General features: G+C 44.9%; 1 non-coding gene across 1 annotated transcript; it reads right to left on the reverse strand.

Moving 5' to 3' along the window:
* Positions 1-4,108: 4,108 nt before the first annotated feature.
* On the reverse strand, positions 4,109-4,191 carry trnas-uga (transfer RNA serine (anticodon UGA)). Its single transcript has one exon. It is a non-coding gene; the product is annotated as a tRNA-Ser (tRNA).
* Positions 4,192-7,414: the final 3,223 nt, after the last annotated feature.

The following is a 7,414-nucleotide window of genomic DNA, read 5'->3' on the forward strand; positions in this document are numbered from 1 at the left end:
CCCCTCTCCCTAGTCACCAACTCAATCCCTCTCCCTGGAAACTGTCTGAGGCTAAACCAGACCATTCAAAACGTTGCTGTCATATTTGACTCCGAGATGAGCTTTCGATTGCATATCAGTGCCATCACTCAGACCGCCTATTTCCACCTCAGTAACATCACCCGACTTCACCACTGCCTGAACTCATCTGCCTCTGAAACTTACATCCATGTAATTGTTACTTCTCAACTTGACTATTCTAACACACTCCTGGCCGGCCTCCCACATTCTACCCTCTGTAAACTTGAGATCATCCAAAACTCTGCTGTCTGTGTCCTTCCTCAGACCCAGTCCTGTTCACCCATCACCACTGTGCTCACTGGCCTACACAGACTCCCAGTTAAGCAGCACCTCAATTTTAAAACCCTCATCCTTGTTTTCAAATCCCTCCATTCCCTCACCCCTCACTATCTCTATAATCTCCTCCAGCCCTACAACCCTCCGAGAGATCAGGGATCATCTAATTCTGGCATCTTGAACATCCCTGATTTTCATTGCTCCACCATTGGTGGCCGTGCCTTCAGCTGCCAAGGCCATAACCTTTGGAAATCCCTCCCTAATCCTCTCCACCTGTCTACCTCACCTTCCCTGATTCAGACACTGATTAAAACCCACCTCTCTGATCAAGCTTTTGGTCGTCTGCCGTAAAATCTCCTTATGTGGCTCAGTGTCAAATGTTGCTTTATAGCACTCCTGCAAAACACCTTGGAACATTTTATTATATTAAAGGCGCTATATAAATACAAGTTGGACATATATCACCGTTCCTTTATCATCACTGGGTGAAAATCCTGTAACTCCTTCCCTAACACCATTGTGGGAGCATCTTCACCACACGGACTGCAGTGGTTCAAGAAGGCGGCCCACCATCACCTTCTCAATGGGCAATTGGGGATTGGTAATATATGCTGGTCTGGCTAGTGATACCCATATCCCAAGAATGAAGTAAAAAATGTGTATATGAAAAATGGATTAAAAGCCTCTACAGAAATACTTGTTACTGAAACGATACTCATTCACATTGAGTGGTTGGTGTCTGTTTAGCAACCTCCCCTGGAATCACCTTTCTTGACAGTCTCACTTTGGAAATTGCTGGGCCCGACTGGGCTTAAAAGTACTTGGGGTTAAACCAAGCAGCTTCTGCTCCAGCTCAAACTGATGCAACAAAAATAACCTACACAGGTGATCAGGAACCGACTTCAACATCAACACCCACCCCGATATGAACTGGCTTTTAATTGGGCCATCTGTGTTTCTCGACTCAGTCCTGTGAGCAACACCTGCAATAAAGCAAAGGAAACAGACAGAGGCAGAGAGTGAAGTAGAGACTAAAAGGTGTAGATACATTTCACAATTCCATTTTTGTGTTCATTGAGAGTGACGGACAGAAAGAAAGATTTGTATTTTATAGTTTATTTCATGACCTCCGGACACCCCAAAGAGCTTTCCAGCCAATGAAGTGCTTCTGAAGTGTAGTCACTGTTGGTAATGTAAGGACAGTGTTAGAGAAAACATGCAGAATTGGAAATGGCAAAGTAGCATCTTAAGAATGATGTGGAAATATGGAATCTTTGTTTCCAGTTTGTCTCTTTGTTTGATGCAGATTCAGCAGATATAAAAGTTTGCTGAATTTTGAAATGCTGCTCCGTTTAAATCTCACTCGTCCATCAGATAACAACAGACTAGCACCAAGAATCTGCTCGCCAAACAACTCATGATTAGATGGTCTGAAGTTCTGTTGTGAACCTATTTTAATGGTGAATGTTTCAGGTGGGAATCCTGAAAAATGAAAATCCTCCTGCAACATAGGAAATCCAAGCCTCATTTTCTGATGCAAAAAAATTGGGAATATTGCATTACTCTCCGTACCCCCCCCCCCCCCCACCCAAAATAGTGTTATATATCATGCTGCATGGCACTTTTTACATCCTTATCAACTTTGGGAACCAAATCACAGAATGGTTTGATTGATGAGGGAAGGGCAGTGGATGTTATCTATATGGACTTCAGTAAAGCCTTTGACAAGGTCCCTCATGGCAGACTGGTACAAAAGGTGAAGTCATATGGGATCAGAGGTGAGCTGGCAAGATGGATACAGAACTGGCTCGGTCATAGAAGACAGAGAGTAGCAATGGAAGGGTGCTTTACTGAATGGAGGGCTGTGACTAGTGGTGTTCCGCAGGGATCAGTGCTGGGACCTTTGCTGTTTGTAGTATTTATAAATGATTTGGAGGAAAATGTAGCTGGTCTGATTAGTAAGTTTGCGGACGACACAAAGGTTGGTGGAGTTGCGGATAATGATGAGGATTGTCAGAGGATACAGCAGGATATAGATCGGTTGGAGACTTGGGCGGAGAAATGGCAGATGGAGTTTAATCCGGAAAAATGTGAGGTAATGCATTTTGGAAGATCTAATACAGGTGGGAAGTGTACAGTAAATGGCAGAACCCTTAGGAGTATTGACAGGCAGAGAGATCTGGGCGTACAGGTCCATAGGTCACTGAAAATGGCAACGCAGGTGGATAAGGTAGTCAAGAAGGCATACGGCATGCTTGCCTTCATCGGTCGGGGCATAGAGTATAAAAATTAGCAAGTCATGCTGCAGCTGTACAGAACCTTAGTTAGGCCACACTTGGAATATTGCGTGCAATTCTGGTGGCCACACTACCAGAAGGATATGGAGGCTTTGGAGAGGGTACAGAAGAGGTTTACCAGGATGTTGCCTGGTCTCGAGGGCATTGGCTATGAGGAGAGGCTGGATGAAGTCAGATTGTTTTCACTGGAACGACGGAGGTGGAGGGGGCGACATGATAGAGGTTTACAAAGTTATGAATGGCATGGACAGAGTGGATAGTCAGAAGCTTTTTCCCAGGGTGGAAGAGTCAGTTACTAGGGAACAAAGGTATAAGGTGCGAGGGGCAAAGTTTCGAGGGGATGTGCGAGGCAAAGTCTTTACACAGAGGGTGATGAGTGCCTGGAAGTTGCTGCTGGGGGAGGTGGTGGAAGCAGGTACGATAGCGAAGTTTAAGAGGCATCTTATTTAAGGAAGGATGTGAATGCATTGGAGGTGGTTCAGAGGAGATTTACTCGATTGATACCTGGAATGAGTGTTTTGTCGTATGAGGAAATGTTGGACTGACTGGGCTTGTTTTCACTGGAGTTTAGAAGAGTGAGGGGAGACTTGATTGAAGTATATAATATCCTGAACTGTCTTGACAAGGCGGTTGTGGAAAGTGTGTTTCCTCTTGTGTGTTATTCTAGAACTAGGTGGCACTGTTCGAAAATTATGGGTCGCACTTTTAGGACAGAGACGAGGAGAATTCTTTCTCTCAGAGGGTTGTGCGACTTTGAAATTCTCTGCCTCAGAAGGTGGTGGAGGCGGGGTCTTTGATTATTTTTAAGGCAGAGGTAGATAGATTCTTGTTAGGCAAGGGAATCAGCGATTATCGGGGGTAGATGGGAGTGTGGAATTCGAGGCAGAAACAGATCAGCAATGACCTTATTGAATAGCGGAGTAGGCTCGATGGGCCGAATGGCCTACTTCTGCTCCTGACTCCTGTGGTCGCATTTTCTGATCAGGAATCAACCCCAGGCCACGGCAGTAAATGCACTGAATCCTAACCACTCGACCACCAGTGAAGATTGGCAATGCTGTTTCAGGTTAGTTGCCTTTCCCATTTTTTCACTTTCAGCAGGAAATTGCTCCGATTCCATGAAGATTCGAGTTCTGCCGCCGTCATTTTACACATAGAAACCTGGTTCAAACTAATGAAAGCAGACCACATTCCCATTCATTCACTGGAGGTTCAATTTCCTTCAAAACATTGCAAGGATCTTTAGAAAACATACTTTTTTGTCCTGGTTGTTTTCTGTGTTTCTTTCTCATCCATTTTCACCTTTAGTTTAGTTTCTAACAAATTCACAATATCTAATTGCTATCGATAAATTTGAACATTTCCAATCAGCAGGATTAGCTTGGCCTCAACCAGTTCAAAGCAAATGTCTGTTTGATTAGTGAATAACTCTGTGATCTCCCCAGACAGCCAACTGAAGAAAACTGACACAAACTCGCTGTGAGCAGGGTTTGAACCTGCGTGGGGAAACCCCCATTGGATTTCAAGTCCAACGCCTTAACCACTCGGCCATCACAGCTCTGCAATTGTACACCTCTGTAATTAAATTGTCCGTACAAAGCATTAGAGACTTGCTGTGCACAGGTTCTGCAGAATCATTGTCTTTCAGCCTTGAATTGTGTTGTATCTTCCAGTTTGTGAAAATGAACATGATGGTATCAGTGAATTTTACAGCACAGAAGGAAGCCTGTCCACCCGCCGAGCCTGTACCAGCTCTTTGATAGAACTGTCAGTTTAATCCCTCAATCCAGCTTTTTCTCATCACCCTGGAAACTCATCCTCTTCTTTTGTCGCTATTCTCTCTTTTATGTCCCTCAGCAAATTATGTATCCACGCTGGCCCTGGTCCTTTGATTCCACCACAGGGGAAGATGTGTTTGGGAGTTGCATTGTGCTGGAGGTGGTGGAAATGGTGGAGGATGATCCTTTGGATATGGAGGCTGATGGGCTGGTAAGTGAGGACGAGGGGAACCCAGTCGCGGTTCTGGGAGGGAGGGGGAGGGGTGAGGGTAGAGGTGTGGGAAATGGGCCGGTCACGGTTGAGGGCCCTGTCAACCACAGTGCGGGGGGGGGGCATCCTCAGTTGAGGAAAAAGGAAGACATATCAGAAGCGCTCTCATGGAAGGTGGCATCATCAGAGCAGATGCGTCAGAGATGGAGAAACTGGGAGAATGGAATGGCGTCCTTACAGGAGGTAGGGTGTGAAGAAGTGTAGTCGAGGTAGCTGTGGGAGTCGTTGGTCTTATAATGAATATTAGTAGACAACCTATCCCCAGAAATGGAGACAGAGAAGTCCAGTAAGGGGAGGGAAGTGTCAGAAAAGGACCATATAAAAGTGAGAGAAGGGTGGAAATTACAAGCAAAGTTGATAAAGTTTTCCGTACTGGAAAGAGAGTTGGGACCCCTCCCTTCCCCTGTCAGCATTCTGAAGGGATCTTACCGCTACCACCTTGTCCCTTTCCCATGGCACCTTCCCCTACAATCGCAGGAGGTGTAATACCTGCCCATTTACCTTCTCTCTCCACACTATCCAAGGCCCCAAACATTCCTTTCAGGTGAAGCAACGATTTACTTGTACTTCTTTCAATTTAGTATATTGTATTTGCTGCTCACAATGTGATCTACTCTACATTGGGGAGACCAAACGTAGATTGGGTGACCCCTTTGCGGAACATCTCCGCTCAGTCCGAAAGCATGACCCCAAACTTCCGGTTGCTGGCCATTTCAACACATCCCCCTGCTCTCATGCTCACATCTCTGTCCTGGGATTGCTGCAGTGTTCCAGTGAACATCAATGCAAGCTCGAGGAACAGCACCTCATCTACCGATTAGGCACACTACAGCCTACCGGACTGAACATTGAGTTCAATCATTTCAGAGCATGACAGCCCCCCATTTTACTTTCATTTTTAGTTGTTTTCTCTTCTCTCTTTTTTCTTTTTTACATTTTTTACAACCTTTTTTTTTTGCATTTATTTCATTTCATCTTAGTTTGTTCAGTTTGCTTACCGACTGTTTTTTTTCATGTTTGCACTTGCTGCTGTTCAATATTCAGTCCGTTAACACCCTATCTGTACTAATGCTTTGTCTTTCAACACACCATTAACATATTGTTTGCCTTTGTACCTTGACCTTTTGGTCAGCTATGTGGCCTTGTCCAATCTACACCTTCTCCTTTGTTATCTCTTGCCCCACCCCCACCTCACTTGCTTATCACCTGTGACATTTTTAATATTTGTCAGTTCCGAAGAAGGGTCACTGACCCGAAACGTTAACTCTGCTTCTCTTTCCACAGATGCTGCCAGACCTGCTGAGAGGTTCCAGCATTTCTTGTTTTTATTTCAGATTTCCAGCATCCGCCGTATTTTGCTTTTATTTTGGTGGTTTGAATCCCCATGTTTTTTTTTTCAGGATGATGTGAGCTGTTAGCATCTGCCCACAGGAAACGATGGTGCACTGGGGACCTGTGTTCAAAACCCACCATGGTAGCTGGTACTGTTTCAGTTTAACAAATTAATACAAAGTTAGCCTCAGTCACAGTGCCATGAAACTGTCATTGAATGTTGTAAAAATCCATCTGGTTCACTAATGTCCTTCAGTGAAGGAAATCTGCTGTCCTTACCAGGTCTAGCATACATATGACTCCAGACCCACAGCAATGTGGTTGACACTTAACTCCCCTCTGAAATTGCCAGCCAAATTACTCACATGTCAAAGGTAATGAGGGATGGGCAATAAAAGAAAAGTTTGAGTCCATTGTAAAATTACATCGAGTGTTCTTGCTGGCTTACCGCTGTTCAAATGAACAAATAACTGATTGCCACCCAGGAGAATTGAGGTTCTAAGATGTTTCCTTTTGTTTTCGTATATGGGATGTGAGCGTCGCTGGCCCATCAATAATTGCTCTTGAGAAGGTGGTGGTGGCGAGCCACCTTCTTGAACTACTGCAGTCCATGTGCAGCCGGTACACCCAGTGTTGTTAGGGAGGGAGTTCCAGAATTGTGACTCAGTGACAGTGAAAGAACGGCGATATAATGCCACGTCAGGATGGTGTGTGCTTTGGTGGGGAACTTGTAGGTAGTGGTGTTCCCCATGCGTCTGATGCCCTTGTCAATCAAGGTGGTAGAGGTGACGGGTTTGGAAGGTGTTGTCAAAAGAGACTGGGCTTTAGGGGTGATTATGAGGAGAAAGCTGGAGACTGCAGGAAGATATGAATGGACAAGTGACATTGTCAGAACAGTGGCAATTGGAATTCAATCCACAGAGGTGTGAGGGAATGAATTTGGGGAAGGCTAATAAGGTGAGGGAATACACAATAAATGGAAGAAGTATAGAGGAACAGTGGGACCTTGGAGTGCAAGTCCACAGATCCCTGACTGTGGCTCTTGTTCTAATACCTCTTGAAATGGGTATGTCTATAATTTGTATATATCATCAGGGAGGATATGATGTCGTCCGTCACGTGACACAGTAGTTGGCATCTGTTAGTTGAACAAGCAAGACGCTCTGGTAAACTCTTTCCAGCGATATTGATATTCTACTCTAATTGTCAAATCAAGAAGTCACAATATAGTTTACCTGTCCTACCTGCGTGATTGATTGGTGACTTTGTGTTTGAAGGATAGAGAAAACACAATGTGGTCACAGCAAATGATTTGTCGAAGATTTGGACTTTTTACGGCACATCGGGAGAGCGTCACATTCAGCTTGGCACTACAGCAGCATTTCGCGAGGGGCGCAGAA

This window comes from Heterodontus francisci, chromosome 34 (assembly GCF_036365525.1).
Source record: "Heterodontus francisci isolate sHetFra1 chromosome 34, sHetFra1.hap1, whole genome shotgun sequence".
NCBI classification, from domain to species: domain Eukaryota; kingdom Metazoa; phylum Chordata; class Chondrichthyes; order Heterodontiformes; family Heterodontidae; genus Heterodontus; species Heterodontus francisci.